General features: G+C 36.2%; 1 long non-coding RNA gene across 2 annotated transcripts in view; it reads left to right on the forward strand.

Moving 5' to 3' along the window:
• Positions 1-1031: 1031 nt before the first annotated feature.
• LOC311283109 overlaps positions 1032-24505 on the forward strand; it is a 96866-nt gene continuing 73392 nt past the window's right edge. The window contains exons 1-2 of one of the 2 annotated variants that reach the window (XR_014626012.1): positions 1032-1287; positions 1385-1681. This is a non-coding gene — a long non-coding RNA (uncharacterized lncRNA). The remainder of the gene's footprint in view (positions 1288-1384; positions 1682-24505) is intronic. The other variant, XR_014626013.1, reaches the window with a different exon arrangement.

Genomic DNA, 24505 nt, shown 5'->3' on the forward strand with positions numbered 1-24505 from the left:
GGCCACACACAGTTAACCAAATTATACATTTTACGTTAGACTTATTAAATATATATACATATTATTCCGAATTAGATATTAATTTTTCAGATGATTCAGATGGCCTTGAATCATTTTTTTGAGTGTAGACTGTATAGTATTAGTATACTAAGTATTAGTTGTGATTGACGATCAGTTAAACTTCACAGAGCACATTTCTAGAATGGCCCGGTCCTGCAGATCTGCCTTATACAACATTAGGAGGATCTGGCCCTTCCTATCAGAGCTACACAACTCTTGTTCTCTCCAGACTGGACTATTGTAATGCTCTCTTGGCCTTCCAGCATCAACTGTCAAACCTCTGATCCAAACACTAATAACACTATATCATTACAATCAACATCACTCTTGTGTTTATGAAGAGAATGAGTCAGTGTTTCAATATGATCATCATGTTTTAGGTGTAATATATGATCCTGTCAATCAAACTGAACAGACTGCATTTAGTCACTTCTGCTGTCTGGACGAGATGCTTTCCATTTGAGACACATAAACTTTACATTCTTACACAATTACTGTCACAATGGCTGATTCTTGATCTGTGATCATGTATTATATTTTTAATAACATTTTCATATACTGTATATTTACACCAATGCCTATAAATGTAATGATTATGTAACAATTAGTGCCAGAACGGCTGATTCTTGATCTTTTTTATGATATTTTCATATAAGAAAGTTTTTAATCTCCTATAAATGTAATGATCAGTTTGTGATCTAATATGTCTCCATCTTTAACAGCCTGTTTCTTCTCCATTTGATGATTTCAGACACACATGAGGCTTCATGATAGATGGAGTGTCACCATGAACTCTGATTAGAGATTCACAATCAGTCCTGATACTTTCTGAACAGACTCATGATTCATGATCTTACTTTAGTGATGGCGCTTCATCTAGTGGAAGTGTAGCAGTGATGATGGTCACATGACTGAATATGGACACAGAGATGGACGTTCATCTGCACATCCTCAGTGTCTCAGGAGTCACAATAAAAATACTAAATAAAGTCATGATTCTGTAACTCTAGTGTATATTAGTTTGTTCTCAGCACAAGCTGTTGTAAATCCTGCCCACTTCTTTGCATTGTCAGCACATGCTTCAGTGCTCTGAGAGTGTTTATAGTGCTGTGAGTTTAACACTTCATGACTGAGAGCAGAACACAATCTTCATCATCACACAAAACTAAACTACAGCAATGAACACAATCAACATCTTCATCTGGACCATTGCACTGTTTATTCAAGGTAAGACGTAAAAACTGACTCTGGTTTTGGTGTTTTTGTAAAACTATATGATGATAATAGTTTTAAATACTAATAGTTTTTCTTTTCTCTTCTTCAGAATCCAGAGGAGTGACTCTGACTCAACCTGAAGTTAAAACTGTCCAACAGAGTCAAACAGCAACAATACAGTGTCATATGGATGTAGGACTAACCTATAATGGCTTAGTCTGGTATCAGCAGAAACCTGGAGAAGCTCCTAAACTCCTGATTTATGGCATAAACATCCTCCAGTCTGGAACTCCATCTAGATTCAGAGGCAGTGGATCTAACTATGGCAGTGATTTTACTCTGACCATCAGTGGAGTCCAGACTGAAGATACAGGAGATTATTACTGTAATAGTATACACAGTATCAGTGGTAGCTATGTGTTCACACAGTGATAAAGAGTCGTACAAAAACCTCTGTCAGTCAGACGTCACAGTGACTGCACTGATACAGCTGAGAGAAACTGCAGCTGCTGATGGAGGATCACAAACTACACAATATCAAACCTTTCACAGACTTAATTCATTATTATGATGTAAGTAAACATGAAACACAATCTTATATCCCTTACTAAACTGGACTAAAATGTGTAGAAAATGTGAGTGGTGCTTGTTCCTGTAAAAGTTATTGTTCTTGTAAAGCCACTCCATTACAATTTCACACATAGAAAGACACACTTACGAATGAGACACTAAAATTAAAATGGTTAAAAGCACTATTTTTAAAGGAAAATCTACTAATCACATTATTTCAGAAACCCTTAACAATGTTTTAAAACCATAAATGCAGTGATTATGATACAAATTGAGAGAAAAACTACCTTTGCAATGTATCTTCCTATGGTGTTCCTGTAATTAAAGTCCCATCACAACAATTCAGAATCACTACAGCAATATGATTTTGGTTAAATTTTAAATTGATTACAGCAGACTATGCGTGTGCACTTTATTTTACAGTATGTGAACTTACAGATCTGGCCTTTAAAAACGCGCGTTTTCTCCCGCGGCATTCGGCAATTCGTCTCGTAGAGTCTCGCAGAATTCTGCAAGTGCTTTCGGGGGGCGCTACTTACAAATTCCCTCAATGTGTTTCGCTTCACAGAATATCCACCAGGTGGCGCATAAAAAACAACTTTACATTAGATTTTTTCTTTTACTTCACATTACGTCATGATTGTGAGAAAACATCCACAATAAAATTAAATAAAAAAGCTCACCAGAGTCAGACTGTGACATATTAGAAATGTCACAAGATTCAGCTCCCAAGGACAGCATATTACAGCCTCCAATAACAACAGATTCAGCACCCAAGAATGACCAGGGAAGCCAGGACAGCATATTACAGCCTCCAATAACAACAGATTCAGCACCCAAGAATGACCAGGGAAGCCAGGACAGCATATTACAGCCTCCAATAACAACAGATTCAGCACCCAAGAATGACCAGGGAAGCCAGGACAGTACATTACAGCCACCAGTAACAACAGATTCAGCACCCAAACACGACCAGGAAAGCCAAGACAGCATATTACAGCCTCCATTAACACCACAGCCACTCTCACCGCTATCACTATCTCCTACATCCCCATTGATGTGTTTCTCAGAGAAAATGGAAAAACTAGTGTATGCTGGAACCCAATTCGCTGGAAGCCCCCAGATATCAACCAGAAAAACATCACTACCACCAAAGTCTATGGGCGCAGCTCGCCCTCTCCCCCCTCCCCCTCCTCCCCGAGCATTAAGGCCCCTTCCACAACGCCAGGGCCCACAACTTCCACCGTCTGCTCGAGGTGTTACAAAATCAACCGATACCAGCTCCAAGTGATTTGGGCCGGGTCCCCGCTGTGATAACAGTAACTTTCTCAAATGTTTACAGAACAAGCGGGAACCCAGTGTTCCTGTATCATCTGTTCATTCACATGTTAGAAAGTCTAAGGCCTTTAAAAGCCGTACAGCAAACCCATCTAATCTGGTGCCTATCACACGACAAACTAAGATTGTGGACACAAAAAGCAAGACTGTTAAGTTAGCACTTTTAAACATCCGCTCACTTAAAAATAAATCACTTCTAGTCAATGACTTTATAAGCACATACAACCTGGACTTTATATTTCTAAATGAAACTTGGCTAGAAGACAGCTGCAGTGCAACAATTCTCAATGAAACATCTCCTCCGAACTTTACCTTTATGAGTGTCTCCAGAGCTGGAAGGAGAGGTGGGGGTGTAGCTGCTCTTTTTAAAGATGTCTATCAATGTAAGCAAATATCATTTGGTAATTACCCGTCTTTCGAAAGTAGTACTTATGATATACCATGTGTCAAAATGATTGATGACTTCCGGTCCCGCCCCCTAGATATGACATCTGGTCACCGCCCTTCCGGTTGTCCGTTGAGCTGTCCCGCCCTTTCTGGCGTGTATAGATAAGGATATGGATTGTCGTATTGACCGTTTGATCATGCGTTTTGACCGTTCGATCATGCGTTTTGACAGTTTTATCTACCGCATATGTTGTTTTTTATCTATTATCTTTCCGGCATATGTTGTTATGGTTTGCCTATCGTCCTAGCTAGTTGTAGATCATGTGGTTTTGTCAGAAAGTTTGAAGACTGTGTCACACAAGCATTATCTCTTATGCACACACAAGCTGGGTGTATTTTCTGTGTTTTTGATCTGTTTTTGACAGAAAGTTTGAATTTGTTGTCTGTATTCACTGAATCGGCCCTAAACACTGATATCTCTGCTACGCAGACGTCCACCCTCACATTCCAGAGCAATGTATATAAATGGGTGGTAGTGGGTTGTAAAACCATCACCAAAAAACATGAGCTACATGAGCATGGCTGGTTTATCCTCTCCTCAATCCCCAGAGTCGGGGGTGTGCGACCAAATGATGGAAAGGCTGACTATGGCACCAAGAAAAAAAACCCCTTTCGGACGCATCCGTTTGACAAGTTTTCTCCATGAACTTTCGGAATGGACTACAGCTGAATATGTAATGTGTAGGAACCGCGTATTCGGCTACAAATTTCACAAACCAACTCGAGTTGTTACACTCTACACCACTGACAGCGTCGGAGAGTTTCAACCTGGGGAAGATACTTGTGTGGTATTTCCTGAAAAAGACTGGACTCTCTTCTACAATCGTGTCTGGAAGGATCTGAATGATGACGGCGAAGAGCCTTTGTACATTTCGGAGTGGGACGGGGTGACCGATAATGTTCGGTACCGTGTGGTAGGTGACCATACTAACAAGAGTCCTACTGATTCTGTTTACATATTCTGTTGTAGAGACAAGACAAAGCTCAACAACAAGCGGTCGGGACGCATCCAACCTAACGAGCATCACGATCTGTATGAAATGCAATTTTTGTTCGACTGGTGTGATCTGAATCTCCTGAATATGGTTTTTTCAATCATCAACAAAATGTTCAAGTGGTTTCCAAGATGTGAATACCTCTTGCAAGAAAAGGGCCAAGAGTTTGTTCATCAGATTCAAGCAAGATTGCCAAGACTATTTGAGCAGCTATTGACTAATGGAGACAGCGACTCAAGAGAATTTGTGAGAGAACAAGAGAACAATCCTGTGGTGAAGTCTGCTTTAGAGATGGAATTTGAGTGTGGCCCGACGCCCCAGACAAATGAAGCTGCATCCCCTAGTCAAGATCTTTCAGACTTGCCTATGGAGGAACAGTTAAGAAGACTTCAAGAGGAGCGCACATGCAAAGTTTGCATGGATAAGGAAGTGAACATTGTCTTCATCCCCTGTGGTCACCTAGTTGTGTGCAAAGAATGTGCACCTTCTCTGTGCAAGTGCCCCATATGTAGAGGATTGGTCAAAGGCGCTGTCCGTACTTTCCTATCCTAAAGTTTTCCTATCATTTGCATTTAACTTAATAAATAATAAAAACACAGGAGAAGTTTATTATTTTCACTCAGTCCAGTAACAAAATTTGTTTAAACATTACACGTTTAAAACATATGGCTAAATTGTTCACCATAAGTTCTGTTACACACATTTAGAAAGTAGCTAGGATGCGCAGGCTTTAGTTAATTTGACCAACAAGATGTTAAAGTTCATAGAGTATTGAGTTAAAATGAAAACGTGATAAATATCGCATCATAACTTCAATAGTTATCAAGCACCAGCTGATTTAAGTTTTTCTTCAAACAAAAGTAATTTGCTGATAAATCATCGTACACCTACACGTGTTTTGTTGTATGCACAGATTTTAAGGGTCGCTTATAGAAAGAGGTATCCTTGTCTTTATTTTTAAAAACACAGAACCAGAGAACAGAGAACCTTGTGCGGCATATCCGCATAAAGGGTTAAAATATACATTTTAGCGCTATTTAAAAACTAGGACGGTATAATGTAAATGTCTCAAGTGAAGATGATGGTTTAAAACATAATTTTATCAAATCAAGCCAATTCATGCGAATACTGTCGTATATGAACAAAGAGAAGACCTAGAGTTCACTAACATTACAGCTAACTGCAGGAAACAGATATCCGGGGTGAGTGTAAAGAAAACGGCATACAAAACATTACAATCCCAGCCGGCAATGTACATAATGTTGCTGTTTTGGTGCGCTTTATGGAAGTTTGAATCGTTAAGAGTCACACACACAGCCGCACAAAAGTGCAGCGATGGAGCTCGTGAACACAAGCAGTGTGAGAGGATTCCTGAGATCTTGCGACGATCTGACTGAGAAGATTCGCTGTTTAATACAGAAGAAACTCGTCAAGACGTACTTGAGCAGGTGATATTATGCGCTTACGATGCGATGTGAACGGGGCCGTAGAGAATTCGGGGGCCCCCTAAAAATATATTCATGCTGGCCCCCTTCACCAATATCATATACTGTAAATAGATGAGCATGGAGGCCCAAATATAGCGGAAGATGGTGATGTTGTTGTAAAACATTTATTTTAAAAGTTAAATGTTTATATATAAAATTACAACTAATAAAATCTAACAAAAAGAAAGAGATAGTTGAATAATAAAACAAATTTGAAAAAAGTAACTGCAAAATAATGTTTTTCCCATCAGTCTGTTATAATTCATAAATCAAAAAGTAAAAAATGCAGTCAAATTTAAAAAATAAAATCATAGATTGCCTTATTTTTTAATAAAGATAATATGGAACTGGTAATATTATTAAATAAATCTAATAAATGTATTCATCCAAGTGCAGTGTGTCGTATTCATGTTTTCTTGATGTAATAAATAAAAAGTGAAAAAGTGAATGTTTGAACTCTGGTGTATGCTAAATGAAAACAGGCGAACGGGTGTATGAATGTGTCTACAGGTGTATCTAACCCTAACAACTAATGACCAACTTTATTTTTGCTATTGTACATACATTTTATTCTTCTAACTGTTTGTCTTTGGTTAACACAGCTGGAGAGGAACAACAGGGAGGTTGGAAGACACAGTAGAGGAACTACAGAATAAATATGGAGAGAAAACAGCATTAAAAAGGATCAAGTCCATAGTGAAAAAAATCAGAAAAAAAAAAATCAAACGTAGGAAAAGTTGTATAATTTACTTTGTTAGTAATCAATATGTTTCTCAATCTTCAATAAGCTTTACTATAATGTTTACATGGTTTTTGGTTGTGTATTTAATTGTTCATTTTTTAACAGATGGTGATGTTCAAACGCTGTGCGTTCAAACACATTCTGGAAACATGACAAATCAACAGCCTAACAACCTTACACAACGACGTCAGCATAATATTTCTACAACATTCGGACAGCCATTAATTCAGAACCCTAATCAGCTTAACTTAACAGTTGCCCAGAAGAATGGTGGTACAATAGTTACTACAATCATGGTAGAAAACACAATATATGGTGATGTTAACATCAGTGCGGTGAGTGTCTGATAATTTGAGAAACAGTTGCTTAGTTAAGAAATGTTTTGTGTATGTTATATATATTTATTTATGTGTTAGTCCATAGGGTGTGGAACTTTGCACAACTATTTACACACATACTGTTTTTTGACACATAGTGATTGTGAACATTCCATTTTTTATTTTTTTTTTCCAAATAATACATCTCTTTCATTTTGTGCCGGATGTTAAAAGGTATTTGTTAATAACAATTAAAAACTTTAAATCAACATGAAGCCATAATATTAATCAATAAAATATGGTTAAATTACAGTACAACGACTTCCATAATATTTTATTTTATTTATTTACAAAGTTGTGTGTCGTGAGTGAGACCTCGCAAAGATTACACCAATATTAGATTTCTTGTTGCGTGGTTGCACTATATGCCAGAAGCTTAGTCATCAACATCTAAACTAAACATTATCATGGTTTAGTTGTATTTTAAAACACTGTTTTTTTTCTTCTTTTTCTGATTTTTCAATTTTCAGGCCGATGTTTGTAGAAATAAGCAAAATACATTTATAAAAACAAGTTAATGGCCTTGTGTCAGAACACAACAGGTCTTTTTATTGTAACTTTGAAAAGTGTAATACAGTATTTGATTTTTACAAATACCTAAACCAACGGGCCTAAGCCGTTGACCCCTGAAGTTATGACTTCTGAAGGCCTCTCATGTGTAGATTCGCTCGTTGAAAAAAATGGTATTTTATTAGCTAAAATCATTGTCTGTATTCATAAAATATGTCCTCATGGGTGTAAAATGACCTCTGCCAATGATCTGACTTATCCTCGTAAGCGAAACATTTCTTATATTTATTTACATGGGTCGGGTAAGTCCAAGGAGGCTTCCGTGCCGTTCCGCCATCTTGAAACACTATAATAACAGAGAGGAACAAAAAGCGCTAGCCTAACTCAACACGTTTCATCATCAACACTACTATAGTCAACAGCACATTCAAAAGGACCATCAAAATAGTGTTACGTTAAAAATGCGTAATTGACAAAAATTGTAATTCTGAATTAAGTAATAATTATGACAAAAAGTTTAAATTAAAATTATGACTATGCGTCATAATTATGAGATGAAAAGTTTAAATGATGATGTACTAAATTGAAATTATGATAAAGTAAATATTCCATAGTGAAATTTTCTGAATTCTATATAATTGTATTTGTGAAAATGATTCAGTACTGAAACAGCATTTATGAGTTTTTACATATCTTGTGCTTGTTTCTGCAGTTCGTGTAGGCCTCCAAGACTATGGATAACTAAAAATGATTATTGATGAACTTGAATTTTGTTGACAATGTAAAAAAAAAAAAAAAAAAAAAAAAAAAAAATTGTCTTCCCATACCGGGAGTCGAAACCCGGGCCACCTGGATGAAAACCAGGAATCCTAAGCGCTAGACCATATGAGAGACGTTGATACTGCCCCAGACAAATTTGAAAAGACTGCACAGTACATTATAATGCTGGATCATAGTTATGCAGGAGAAGGAATCCTCATCGCCTAAAAGCTAAAACTTAATTTATCGGTATGTAAATAAATATCGGGATAGAGCTAATGAAGGAGAAAGACTTTGAAAGGGAAGTTGCCTGATTTCTTCTCGACAGGTAAGTCAAAGGTATGGTCTAAATTACAAGCTTTTTCAAATGCGTGTTGCAACTGCGGTAGCCGTAATGTGTCAAGAAGCTATGACAACATGGCTTCCAATAGCACATCATTGAGTTTAACGATACATGTTCTACTGTTATGGCAGCTATATAATGATTTACACAACCAAGCAATGAAAAAAGCTTGTAATTTAGACCATACCTTTGACTTACCTGTCGAGAAGAAATCAGGCAACTTCCCTTTCAAAGTCTTTCTCCTTCATTAGCTCTATCCCGATATTTATTTACATACCGATAAATTAAGTTTTAGCTTTTAGGCGATGAGGATTCCTTCTCCTGCATAACTATGATCCAGCATTATAATGTACTGTGCAGTCTTTTCAAATTTGTCTGGGGCAGTATCAACGTCTCTCATATGGTCTAGCGCTTAGGATTCCTGGTTTTCATCCAGGTGGCCCGGGTTTCGACTCCCGGTATGGGAAGACAATTTTTTTTTTTTTTTTTTTTTTTTTTTTTTTTTTTTTTACATTGTCAACAAAATTCAAGTTCATCAATAATCATTTTTAGTTATCCATAGTCTTGGAGGCCTACACGAACTGCAGAAACAAGCACAAGATATGTAAAAACTCATAAATGCTGTTTCAGTACTGAATCATTTTCACAAATACAATTATATAGAATTCAGAAAATTTCACTATGGAATATTTACTTTATCATAATTTCAATTTAGTACATCATCATTTAAACTTTTCATCTCATAATTATGACGCATAGTCATAATTTTAATTTAAACTTTTTGTCATAATTATTACTTAATTCAGAATTACAATTTTTGTCAATTACGCATTTTTAACGTAACACTATTTTGATGGTCCTTTTGAATGTGCTGTTGACTATAGTAGTGTTGATGATGAAACGTGTTGAGTTAGGCTAGCGCTTTTTGTTCCTCTCTGTTATTATAGTGTTTCAAGATGGCGGAACGGCACGGAAGCCTCCTTGGACTTACCCGACCCATGTAAATAAATATAAGAAATGTTTCGCTTACGAGGATAAGTCAGATCATTGGCAGAGGTCATTTTACACCCATGAGGACATATTTTATGAATACAGACAATGATTTTAGCTAATAAAATACCATTTTTTTCAACGAGCGAATCTACACATGAGAGGCCTTCAGAAGTCATAACTTCAGGGGTCAACGGCTTAGGCCCGTTGGTTTAGGTATTTGTAAAAATCAAATACTGTATTACACTTTTCAAAGTTACAATAAAAAGACCTGTTGTGTTCTGACACAAGGCCATTAACTTGTTTTTATAAATGTATTTTGCTTATTTCTACAAATATCGGCCTGAAAATTGAAAAATCAGAAAAAGAAGAAAAAAAACAGTGTTTTAAAATACAACTAAACCATGATAATGTTTAGTTTAGATGTTGATGACTAAGCTTCTGGCATATAGTGCAACCACGCAACAAGAAATCTAATATTGGTGTAATCTTTGCGAGGTCTCACTCACGACACACAACTTTGTAAATAAATAAAATAAAATATTATGGAAGTCGTTGTACTGTAATTTAACCATATTTTATTGATTAATATTATGGCTTCATGTTGATTTAAAGTTTTTAATTGTTATTAACAAATACCTTTTAACATCCGGCACAAAATGAAAGAGATGTATTATTTGGAAAAAAAAAATAAAAAATGGAATGTTCACAATCACTATGTGTCAAAAAACAGTATGTGTGTAAATAGTTGTGCAAAGTTCCACACCCTATGGACTAACACATAAATAAATAAATATATATAACATACACAAAACATTTCTTAACTAAGCAACTGTTTCTCAAATTATCAGACACTCACCGCACTGATGTTAACATCACCATATATTGTGTTTTCTACCATGATTGTAGTAAATATTGTACCACCATTCTTCTGGGCAACTGTTAAGTTAAGCTGATTAGGGTTCTGAATTAATGGCTGTCCGAATGTTGTAGAAATATTATGCTGACGTCGTTGTGTAAGGTTGTTAGGCTGTTGATTTGTCATGTTTCCAGAATGTGTTTGAACGCACAGCGTTTGAACATCACCATCTGTTAAAAAATGAACAATTAAATACACAACCAAAAACCATGTAAACATTATAGTAAAGCTTATTGAAGATTGAGAAACATATTGATTACTAACAAAGTAAATTATACAACTTTTCCTACGTTTGATTTTTTTTTTTCTGATTTTTTTCACTATGGACTTGATCCTTTTTAATGCTGTTTTCTCTCCATATTTATTCTGTAGTTCCTCTACTGTGTCTTCCAACCTCCCTGTTGTTCCTCTCCAGCTGTGTTAACCAAAGACAAACAGTTAGAAGAATAAAATGTATGTACAATAGCAAAAATAAAGTTGGTCATTAGTTGTTAGGGTTAGATACACCTGTAGACACATTCATACACCCGTTCGCCTGTTTTCATTTAGCATACACCAGAGTTCAAACATTCACTTTTTCACTTTTTATTTATTACATCAAGAAAACATGAATACGACACACTGCACTTGGATGAATACATTTATTAGATTTATTTAATAATATTACCAGTTCCATATTATCTTTATTAAAAAATAAGGCAATCTATGATTTTATTTTTTAAATTTGACTGCATTTTTTACTTTTTGATTTATGAATTATAACAGACTGATGGGAAAAACATTATTTTGCAGTTACTTTTTTCAAATTTGTTTTATTATTCAACTATCTCTTTCTTTTTGTTAGATTTTATTAGTTGTAATTTTATATATAAACATTTAACTTTTAAAATAAATGTTTTACAACAACATCACCATCTTCCGCTATATTTGGGCCTCCATGCTCATCTATTTACAGTATATGATATTGGTGAAGGGGGCCAGCATGAATATATTTTTAGGGGGCCCCCGAATTCTCTACGGCCCCGTTCACATCGCATCGTAAGCGCATAATATCACCTGCTCAAGTACGTCTTGACGAGTTTCTTCTGTATTAAACAGCGAATCTTCTCAGTCAGATCGTCGCAAGATCTCAGGAATCCTCTCACACTGCTTGTGTTCACGAGCTCCATCGCTGCACTTTTGTGCGGCTGTGTGTGTGACTCTTAACGATTCAAACTTCCATAAAGCGCACCAAAACAGCAACATTATGTACATTGCCGGCTGGGATTGTAATGTTTTGTATGCCGTTTTCTTTACACTCACCCCGGATATCTGTTTCCTGCAGTTAGCTGTAATGTTAGTGAACTCTAGGTCTTCTCTTTGTTCATATACGACAGTATTCGCATGAATTGGCTTGATTTGATAAAATTATGTTTTAAACCATCATCTTCACTTGAGACATTTACATTATACCGTCCTAGTTTTTAAATAGCGCTAAAATGTATATTTTAACCCTTTATGCGGATATGCCGCACAAGGTTCTCTGTTCTCTGGTTCTGTGTTTTTAAAAATAAAGACAAGGATACCTCTTTCTATAAGCGACCCTTAAAATCTGTGCATACAACAAAACACGTGTAGGTGTACGATGATTTATCAGCAAATTACTTTTGTTTGAAGAAAAACTTAAATCAGCTGGTGCTTGATAACTATTGAAGTTATGATGCGATATTTATCACGTTTTCATTTTAACTCAATACTCTATGAACTTTAACATCTTGTTGGTCAAATTAACTAAAGCCTGCGCAAAATGTTTGTTGCGAACAATTTACCTATGCTGAGGCGAGAGGCGGACCCCAGTCGTTGTCATGATAAATATTTCAGGACATCGCACAATCTAGCTCTACCAGCCACAGACTGCTGTGCTACTGCAACAAAAGTTGAAAGTCCTGTTTGCCTGAACCTGACGCAAACTTCCGACCCAAAAACACAAGGCTTGGATAATTGTGCCGCAAGGACTCAGGAGATTCAAGGAACAGTCAGGACTATTCTGCACAAATTAAAAGACAAACCATTCATCGCCGCTAAGCTAGAAGAAATCAGCGCGAGACTTCTGGATAAACCCTGCGAGGAAATAGTGCACGACGTCGTTGATCTCTGGGAAGGTCTCTCGATCGTGAATGGAGAGTGACCAAGACCCCACCAGTATGGGTGCTGCCTGTAGCCTAAAGAGCTGTATGGAATTCATGTTTAAAGACCATTACAGACACCAGATGACCGAACTGATGAATAAGATTATTGCGGATGCATCCCACCCTGATACACCGTGTTATTAAACTGTCCGTGAGGCAAATCTCAAGAAAAATATGATACATATAAGAGGACTGACTAATTCATGGGACGATTTGACGGACAAATGCGCTTATGGTACCGATCCGCCTGATGTAATGATAAAACAGGTTCTAGATATGATGTGTGAATCACAATCCCTACTAGGGATCACCGATGTGCTGTGTACTTGTACGTATGTGGCGGATGTCTGTACCGAGCTGGTAAAGAATTCAAAAGAATATGACTCCGATGATGAGGATGATGCTGTTCAAATTGTCGAAGTGATTAAAAACGTTGAAAAAATTATCGAAATTTGTGTCGATTACATCCTAGATCGTAACATGATGGCCTGTCGCGATTTTCTTTTCTGGTTAGACTATCAATGATCCATTTTACTTAGACTATGCATGTAACATTGTTATATCCAATTGTATTATATTTTATGGTATAACCATTTTGTACTAACATCATTATATTCAATTTTACTTAGATTTTGTTGTACTAACATTATTATTATTATTATTATATCCATGTATACTATCTTGTATTATATCCATTTTACTTATATCATGTATCCTGTAACTTTTTTAATAAAAGATTGATTCAAACCACATGTACTATATGAGTTATTCTTTTGCAGCGGTTGAAACGGCAGCATGTCGGAGCTCATGAAAAAGGCTTATTATACACCCTCCAACCCCGGCTCTTTAGGGGGTAAAAAACGATTAAAAGACGCCGTCTTAAAAGATACCGGAGTTCGTCTAAGCGATAAAAAGGTTTCAGAATGGTTGTCTGGTGAGGATGCTTACACTTTACACAAAACAGCTCCTATAAAATACAAACGAAATAGAGTGGTTGTGTACGGGGTCGATACCCAGTTCCAGGCCGATCTTGTCGACATGATCGCCTATGCCAAGGATAACGACTGCAATAAATATCTGTTGACTTGCATAGACGTATTTAGCAAGTACGCGTGGACTCGCGAGGTCGCTAGAGCGTTCGAGTCTATACTCGAAGAGGGTCGTGTGCCACAGAAATTGCAGACGGATCAGGGGAAAGAATTTTTTAACAAACAATTTCAAGATGTAATGAAAAAGCACAACATTGATCATTTCGCTACCGCTACCGATTTGAAAGCCAGCGTCGTAGAACGATTTAATAGAACGTTAAAGAGTCGTATGTGGAGATTTTTAACAGCTACAAATACCCGACGATACATAGATGTTTTACTAGACATTATGCAGGGGTACAACATCAGCCATCACCGAAGTATCAGAATGAGACCCGGTTACATGGATATGTCTCACCAGCGCCCTCCGGCTTGTCACAATCTTGGCATGCGTCGGGAACAGGAACGCCTTGACACCTTTAAGAAATGGACTCCTGCTGCATTATCTCCGGCCGAGCTTGCCAAAGCTGGTTTCTACTACCTTGGCCAGGGCGACAGGGTGGCTTGCTTCAGTTGTGGAGGCCAGCTTAGCAACTGGGAACCGGGAGATCGTGCAGTATCAGAGCACCAGAGACATTACCCCAACTGCCGTTTCGTTCGAGGTGACTGTGCAGATAATGTACCTTTATCTAGCCCTTTCAATGTATCGGCAATGCAACGGTGTGAAGAAAGGTTGCTCACATTTGTCTACTGGCCCTCAAGAATAACTGTTCGACCAGAACAATTGGCTAAGGCTGGTTTTTACTATGTTGGTCGTAATGATGACGTGAAGTGCTTTTGTTGCGATGGTGTACTCGGATGTTGGGAGTCTGGTGATGATCCATGGGTAGAACATGCCAAGTGGTTTCCAAGATGTGAATACCTCTTGCAAGAAAAGGGCCAAGAGTTTGTTCATCAGATTCAAGCAAGATTGCCAAGACTATTTGAGCAGCTATTGACTAATGGAGACAGCGACTCAAGAGAATTTGTGAGAGAACAAGAGAACAATCCTGTGGTGAAGTCTGCTTTAGAGATGGAATTTGAGTGTGGCCCGACGCCCCAGACAAATGAAGCTGCATCCCCTAGTCAAGATCTTTCAGACTTGCCTATGGAGGAACAGTTAAGAAGACTTCAAGAGGAGCGCACATGCAAAGTTTGCATGGATAAGGAAGTGAACATTGTCTTCATCCCCTGTGGTCACCTAGTTGTGTGCAAAGAATGTGCACCTTCTCTGTGCAAGTGCCCCATATGTAGAGGATTGGTCAAAGGCGCTGTCCGTACTTTCCTATCCTAAAGTTTTCCTATCATTTGCATTTAACTTAATAAATAATAAAAACACAGGAGAAGTTTATTATTTTCACTCAGTCCAGTAACAAAATTTGTTTAAACATTACACGTTTAAAACATATGGCTAAATTGTTCACCATAAGTTCTGTTACACACATTTAGAAAGTAGCTAGGATGCGCAGGCTTTAGTTAATTTGACCAACAAGATGTTAAAGTTCATAGAGTATTGAGTTAAAATGAAAACGTGATAAATATCGCATCATAACTTCAATAGTTATCAAGCACCAGCTGATTTAAGTTTTTCTTCAAACAAAAGTAATTTGCTGATAAATCATCGTACACCTACACGTGTTTTGTTGTATGCACAGATTTTAAGGGTCGCTTATAGAAAGAGGTATCCTTGTCTTTATTTTTAAAAACACAGAACCAGAGAACAGAGAACCTTGTGCGGCATATCCGCATAAAGGGTTAAAATATACATTTTAGCGCTATTTAAAAACTAGGACGGTATAATGTAAATGTCTCAAGTGAAGATGATGGTTTAAAACATAATTTTATCAAATCAAGCCAATTCATGCGAATACTGTCGTATATGAACAAAGAGAAGACCTAGAGTTCACTAACATTACAGCTAACTGCAGGAAACAGATATCCGGGGTGAGTGTAAAGAAAACGGCATACAAAACATTACAATCCCAGCCGGCAATGTACATAATGTTGCTGTTTTGGTGCGCTTTATGGAAGTTTGAATCGTTAAGAGTCACACACACAGACGCACAAAAGTGCAGCGATGGAGCTCGTGAACACAAGCAGTGTGAGAGGATTCCTGAGATCTTGCGACGATCTGACTGAGAAGATTCGCTGTTTAATACAGAAGAAACTCGTCAAGACGTACTTGAGCAGGTGATATTATGCGCTTACGATGCGATGTGAACGGGGCCGTAGAGAATTCGGGGGCCCCCTAAAAATATATTCATGCTGGCCCCCTTCACCAATATCATATACTGTAAATAGATGAGCATGGAGGCCCAAATATAGCGGAAGATGGTGATGTTGTTGTAAAACATTTATTTTAAAAGTTAAATGTTTATATATAAAATTACAACTAATAAAATCTAACAAAAAGAAAGAGATAGTTGAATAATAAAACAAATTTGAAAAAAGTAACTGCAAAATAATGTTTTTCCCATCAGTCTGTTATAATTCATAAATCAAAAAGTAAAAAATGCAGTCAAATTTAAAAAATAAAATCATAGATTGCCTTATTTTTTAATAAAGATAATATGGAACTGGTAATATTATTAAATAAATCTAATAAATGTATTCATCCAAGTGCAGTGTGTCGTATTCATGTTTTCTTGATGTAATAAATAAAAAGTGAAAAAGTGAATGTTTGAACTCTGGTGTATGCTAAATGAAAACAGGCGAACGGGTGTATGAATGTGTCTACAGGTGTATCTAACCCTAACAACTAATGACCAACTTTATTTTTGCTATTGTACATACATTTTATTCTTCTAACTGTTTGTCTTTGGTTAACACAGCTGGAGAGGAACAACAGGGAGGTTGGAAGACACAGTAGAGGAACTACAGAATAAATATGGAGAGAAAACAGCATTAAAAAGGATCAAGTCCATAGTGAAAAAAATCAGAAAAAAAAAAATCAAACGTAGGAAAAGTTGTATAATTTACTTTGTTAGTAATCAATATGTTTCTCAATCTTCAATAAGCTTTACTATAATGTTTACATGGTTTTTGGTTGTGTATTTAATTGTTCATTTTTTAACAGATGGTGATGTTCAAACGCTGTGCGTTCAAACACATTCTGGAAACATGACAAATCAACAGCCTAACAACCTTACACAACGACGTCAGCATAATATTTCTACAACATTCGGACAGCCATTAATTCAGAACCCTAATCAGCTTAACTTAACAGTTGCCCAGAAGAATGGTGGTACAATAGTTACTACAATCATGGTAGAAAACACAATATATGGTGATGTTAACATCAGTGCGGTGAGTGTCTGATAATTTGAGAAACAGTTGCTTAGTTAAGAAATGTTTTGTGTATGTTATATATATTTATTTATTTATGTGTTAGTCCATAGGGTGTGGAACTTTGCACAACTATTTACACACATACTGTTTTTTGACACATAGTGATTGTGAACATTCCATTTTTTATTTTTTTTTTCCAAATAATACATCTCTTTCATTTTGTGCCGGATGTTAAAAGGTATTTGTTAATAACAATTAAAAACTTTAAATCAACATGAAGCCATAATATTAATCAATAAAATATGGTTAAATTACAGTACAACGACTTCCATAATATTTTATTTTATTTATTTACAAAGTTGTGTGTCGTGAGTGAGACCTCGCAAAGATTACACCAATATTAGATTTCTTGTTGCGTGGTTGCACTATATGCCAGAAGCTTAGTCATCAACATCTAAACTAAACATTATCATGGTTTAGTTGTATTTTAAAACACTGTTTTTTTTCTTCTTTTTCTGATTTTTCAATTTTCAGGCCGATGTTTGTAGAAATAAGCAAAATACATTTATAAAAACAAGTTAATGGCCTTGTGTCAGAACACAACAGGTCTTTTTATTGTAACTTTGAAAAGTGTAATACAGTATTTGATTTTTACAAATACCTAAACCAACGGGCCTAAGCCGTTGACCCCTGAAGTTATGACTTCTGAAGGCCTCTCATGTGTAGATTCGCTCGTTGAAAAAAATGGTATTTTATTAGCTAAAATCATTGTCTGTATTCATAAAATATGTCCTCATGGGTGTAAAATGACCTCTGCCAATGATCTGACTTATCCTCGTAAGCGAAACTTTTCTTATCTTTATTTACATGGGTCGGGTAAGTCCAAGGAGGCTTCCGTGCCGTTCCGCCATCTTGAAACACTATAATAACAGAGAGGAACAAAAAGCGCTAGCCTAACTCAACACGTTTCATCATCAACACTACTATAGTCAACAGCACATTCAAAAGGACCATCAAAATAGTGTTACGTTAAAAATGCGTAATTGACAAAAATTGTAATTCTGAATTAAGTAATAATTATGACAAAAAGTTTAAATTAAAATTATGACTGCGTCATAATTATGAGATGAAAAGTTTAAATGATGATGTACTAAATTGAAATTATGATAAAGTAAATATTCCATAGTGAAATTTTCTGAATTCTATATAATTGTATTTGTGAAAATGATTCAGTACTGAAACAGCATTTATGAGTTTTTACATATCTTGTGCTTGTTTCTGCAGTTCGTGTAGGCCTCCAAGACTATGGATAACTAAAAATGATTATTGATGAACTTGAATTTTGTTGACAATGTAAAAAAAAAAAAAAAAAAAAAAAAAAAAAAAATTGTCTTCCCATACCGGGAGTCGAAACCCGGGCCACCTGGATGAAAACCAGGAATCCTAAGCGCTAGACCATATGAGAGACGTTGATACTGCCCCAGACAAATTTGAAAAGACTGCACAGTACATTATAATGCTGGATCATAGTTATGCAGGAGAAGGAATCCTCATCGCCTAAAAGCTAAAACTTAATTTATCGGTATGTAAATAAATATCGGGATAGAGCTAATGAAGGAGAAAGACTTTGAAAGGGAAGTTGCCTGATTTCTTCTCGACAGGTAAGTCAAAGGTATGGTCTAAATTACAAGCTTTTTTCATTGCTTGGTTGTGTAAATCATTATATAGCTGCCATAACAGTAGAACATGTATCGTTAAACTCAATGATGTGCTATTGGAAGCCATGTTGTCATAGCTTCTTGACACATTACGGCTACCGCAGTTGCAACACGCATTTGAAAAAGCGAGTAGATGGGAGAACCACTAGATGGGAAAAATTCTTTTGGGAGAACTAACTTGTAGTTGGGTCTTTAACAAAAAACAAACAAACAAACAAAAAAGCCTCCACAATCGAGGAGGTCAAAGGGCATGCTTCCTGCTATAGATAGTATCATCAGCTCTCCCCAAAGTCTATTCATGCGGCCACCAGACAGATTTTAAACACCAGATTTACACTTCTACATATATTTTGAGTAGATAACCGATATTCTCAGAAAAGGGTTTCACCCTGTGTGTTTCCACACTGATTAAGGATAGTTCGGGAGATGCAAGTAAAAATGATATGATCTTATACTTTGAATTAAGACGAGTAAAATTAAATATTCGCTCAAGACCAACTTTACTTATGCCGCGTCAGTGATTTTGCAAATGATACAACTTAGTCTAAATAAGAGCAATGTGGAGTCCTCGGATTTCTTAAAAACAACACAACAACAAAACATTGTGACAAACTATGACAACATGTTGTATGGACAAAAGATCTAAGATGCCCAAGCACAGTTTTTCAACAATCAACAACTAAACGCTGTTTAGTAAAAATTCTACTTTAGGTTACCGTTAAACAAAATCATTACAGTAATCTTCTAAGAAAATAAATAGAAGATATGATTTTAATAAAACTTTAAAGATTTCTTTTAATTTTAAAATACCTTATTTAAACTTGTATGATTATGCTTTTAAATTAATTTAGTATAAACTCTGGATGTACTCTGGAAAGGCGTTAGCAGACTGGATTTACTGTGACATTGTCCCCCGAGACTCATCTGGTCTGATACCCTGTTTCCTGAAGCTTCAGATCACACTGTGGTTTATCTCTGAAGGATCTGGGGCTGTAAGGTGTTTTTGTTTATATATTTATTTAGCTAAAACTTTGTTTACATTTTAGTAACATATGTTATTAATAATAATTTAATTTAAAATAGAGATTAGTTCATTTTTTAGTGTGTGCACAAAATTATATTAAATGATTTGTTTATTTATTTCATCTTGAAAATGTACAAATGTAGTTTTCTGTGTTTAGGTGTACGGTACAAAATTCATTATAGCTATGGAAAGCCCCCACCATAAAAATTGAAACCCCGCATGGACAAAAAAATGCTGATTGAATCTTTTCATATAAATGAGATTTAAAACGACTAAAAAGTACAGTTTTTCTACAATCTAAAGTTTTTGAACAGACAGACATTGTTTAATAACAATTATACTTTAGGTCACCATTAAACAAAATCATTACAGTAATCTTCTAAAAGATAAATAGAAGATATGAATGTATTCAAACTTTAAAGATTTTATTTAAACAGTCTTTTAATTTTAAAAGATCATATTTAAACTTTTACGATTATGTTTTGAAATAAATTCAGAAAGATGACGGCACGCTAATTTACCGGAACCTGTCACAGACACACGTACGCACACACACACACACACACGTACACACACACACACACACACACACACACACACACACACACACACACCATTTGTCTGGTGCTTCATGAAATCTTCAGTCAGCAGACTTAGATGAATTTTATTTTTTATCTAAAACTGAAATTTCAGTAGATTTTTTTTTTTTATATACTTTTAAAGAACAGAATGTTTTTCAACTTTAGTTAAATTAGCAAGATAACCATTTTAATGTATATAAAGAACTGAATGTTTTATGTAATATGATTTTTATTCTTTTGTTTATCTAAAACAATTGGTTCAATAAGATATTTATTTTATAAGCATTTCATTTATACTTTTATAAAGAACGGTATGTTTTTCAACCTTGGTTAAATTATTTTATAATCTTTTCATTTATACTTTTTAAAGAACAGTATGTTTTCAACTCTTTTTTTTGTGATAGGCTTTAGTATTTAGTAAAATCCTTATTCATTTTATTCTTTTGTTTCTCTAAAACTGAATTAAATGGTTTCAGTAGATTTTTAGTAAGATATTATTGCATATTATTTGTGTGAAATATAAAACATGATTAGGGTAACTCTCTTTTTCTCACTTTCACTGTTACCTCAGGAATGTGAAGGGGTCCTGTCAGAGGACGCACACACACACACACACACACACACACACACACACACACACACACACACACACACACACACACACACACACACACAGACACATAACTGAACCGGACAACAAATTCAAACTTTCTGTCAAAAACAGATCACAAACACAGAAAATACACCCAACTCGTGTGCACAAGAGATAATGGGTGTGTGTGTGTGTGACACAGTCTTCAAACTTTCTGTCAAAACCACATAATCTACGACTAGCTAGGACAATAGGACAAACCATAACAACATATGCCGGAAAGACACCGGTAGATAAAAACAACATATGCGGTAGATAAAACTGTCAAAACGCGTGATCGAACGCCCGATACGACAATCCATATCCATATCTATACACGCCAGAAAGGGCGGGACAGCTCAACGGACAACCGGAAGGGCGGTGACCAGATGTCATATCTAGGGGGCGGGACCGGAAGTCATCAATCATTTTGACACATGGTATATCATAAGTACTACTTTCGAATATCTGGGTATTGTGTTAAAAGGTGCTCCACGGATTTTACTTATCACTATTTACAGGCCTCCAAAATACTCTTCAGCCTTTGCTGAAGACTTTACAGAACTGTTATCAATAATTTCCTCAGAGTTTGACAGTTTCACTATTGCTGGAGATTTTAACATTCACATAGATAATGCAGAAAATAATATGGCAAAAGAAATCAATACTGTTTTAAAAACTTTTGATCTGATTCAACATGTACATGGGCCCACACACAATCGTGGACACACTCTAGATTTACTTATCAGTAAGGGTCTAAACATTTCATTGAATGATATTAAGGATGTCGCACTCTCTGATCATTACTGTATTTTCTTTGATTTATTGATCTCTCCTGCCATTGAAGTTAGATCTGTGTCTGTCAAGAAGAGATGCCTAAATGAGAACACTAGTGTACTATTTATGAAGGCTATATCCTTAACACCGAGCATATCTGCTGACTCGGTTGATTCTGTCCTTGATTCTTTTAACTCGAAGGTTAAAAATGTAATTGATGATATTGCTCCTGTGAAAGTCAGGAAGAATGGTAAACAAAAAGCACCTTGGAGAAACTCAACAGCAGTGCAAAATATGAAAAGACAATGCAGAAAATCAGAGCGCACGTGGCGAAAGACAAAACTTGTAATCCACTATAACATCTATAGAGACACCATTCGTGCTTTCAATATGGAACTAGGCAAAGCTAGACAGACTTTCTTCTCCAATATCATAAACAGAAACCTAAATAATACTCGAAATCTCTTCGCTACTGTCGACAGACTAACAAATCCCCCAAGCCAGATTCCCAGTGAAATGCTCTCCGACAGCAAGTGTAGTGAGTTTGCTACCTTTTTCTCTGAGAAAATCAATAATATTAGAAAGGTGATCAGCACATCCTTGAGTTGCGCTGGGGTCAGTCAGATCAGACTACAACCTGAGAAAGTAGTTACTATGTCTGATTTTGAAGAAATTGATGGCACAATTCTGAAAGAAACCGTTCAGCACCTTAAAACATCAACCTGCGCCCTTGACACACTTCCCACATCTTTTTTTAAAAGTGTGTTAGACTGTTTAGAAGCAGATCTCCTAGAAGTGGTAAATGCCTCACTTTTCTATGGAAGTTTTCCAAACTCCCTTAAAACTGCTGTTGTCAAACCCCTCCTGAAAAAGAGCAATCTGGATAAGACTATATTAAGCAACTATAGACCGATCTCAAATCTTCCTTTCACAGGCAAAATCATTGAAAAAGTTGTCTTCAACCAGCTGAGCAAATTCTTAAACTCAAATGGATACTTTGATAATTTTCAATCTGGCTTCCGACCGCACCACAGCACAGAGACAGCGCTCATTAAGATAATAAACGATATTCGCTTAAATACGGATTCAGGCAAATTATCAGTGCTGGTTCTACTCGACCTCAGTGCTGCATTTGACACTGTCGATCACAAAATACTTCTTGACAGGCTGGAAAACTGGGTGGGGTTTTCTGGGACAGTTCTAAAATGGTTCAGGTCATACTTAGATGGGAGAGGTTATTATGTGAGTATAGGTGACCATAAGTCTGAGTGGACGCCCATGACATGCGGAGTCCCTCAAGGCTCAATTCTTGCACCACTCCTGTTCAACCTGTACATGCTCCCAATGAGCCAAATAATGAGAAAGAACCAAATCTCTTACCACAGCTATGCAGACGACACACAGATCTACTTAGCCCTATCGCCTAACGACTACATCCCCCCATTGACTCTCTGCTTCAATGCATTGATGAAGTCAACAGCTGGTTGTGCCAAAACTTTCTACAGTTAAACAAAGACAAAACTGAAATCATTGTGTTTGGAAACAAAGATGAAGTTCTCAAGGTGAACGCATACCTTCACTCTAAAGGTCAAACAACTAAAAATCAGGTCAAGAATCTTGGTGTGTCTTTAGAGTCAGACCTTAGTTTCAATAGTCATGTCAAAGCAATAACTAAATCAGCATACTATCATCTGAAAAATATTGCAAGAATTAGATGCTTTGTTTCCAGTCAAGACTTAGAAAAACTAGTGCATGCTTTCATCACCAGCAGGGTGGATTATTGTAATGGACTCTTCACTGGCCTTCCCAAAAAGACCATAAGACAGTTGCAGCTCATACAGAACGCTGCCGCCAGGATTCTTAGCAGAACCAGAAAATATGATCATATCACACCAGTACTCAGGTCATTACACTGGCTGCCAGTTACTTATAGGATTGATTTTAAAGTATTATTACTAGTATATAAATCATTTAATGGCCTAGGACCTCAATACATTGCAGATATGCTCACGGAATACAAACCCAACAGATTACTCAGATCATTAGGATCACATCAGCTAGAAGTTCCAAGAGTTCACTCTAAGCAAGGAGAGTCTGCTTTTAGCTATTATGCCAGCCGCAGCTGGAACCAGCTTCCAGAGGAGATCAGACGTGCTCCTACATTAGTCACATTCAAATCCAGACTCAAAACACTTCTGTTTAACTTTGCATTTAATGAATGAGCACTGTGTCACTGTTTGTCCAACTGTGTATCCTGTGTCTTATTTTAGTCTTTATTCTAAACTGTTTTAATTATTTTTAGTTCTTTCTCGTTTCTTTATTTTAAACTGTTCTTTATTCTAAACTGTTTTAATTATTTTTAGTTCTTTCTTGTTTCTTTATTTTAAACTGTTTTGTATATTCTTATTTCTTCTGATTATTTTTAATAGTATGTAAAGCACTTTGAATTACCATTGTGTATGAAATGTGCTATATAAATAAACTTGCCTTGCCTTGCCT

The sequence above is a fragment of the Rutilus rutilus genome (assembly GCF_951802725.1).
Source record: "Rutilus rutilus genome assembly, chromosome: 23".
Taxonomy (NCBI): domain Eukaryota; kingdom Metazoa; phylum Chordata; class Actinopteri; order Cypriniformes; family Leuciscidae; genus Rutilus; species Rutilus rutilus.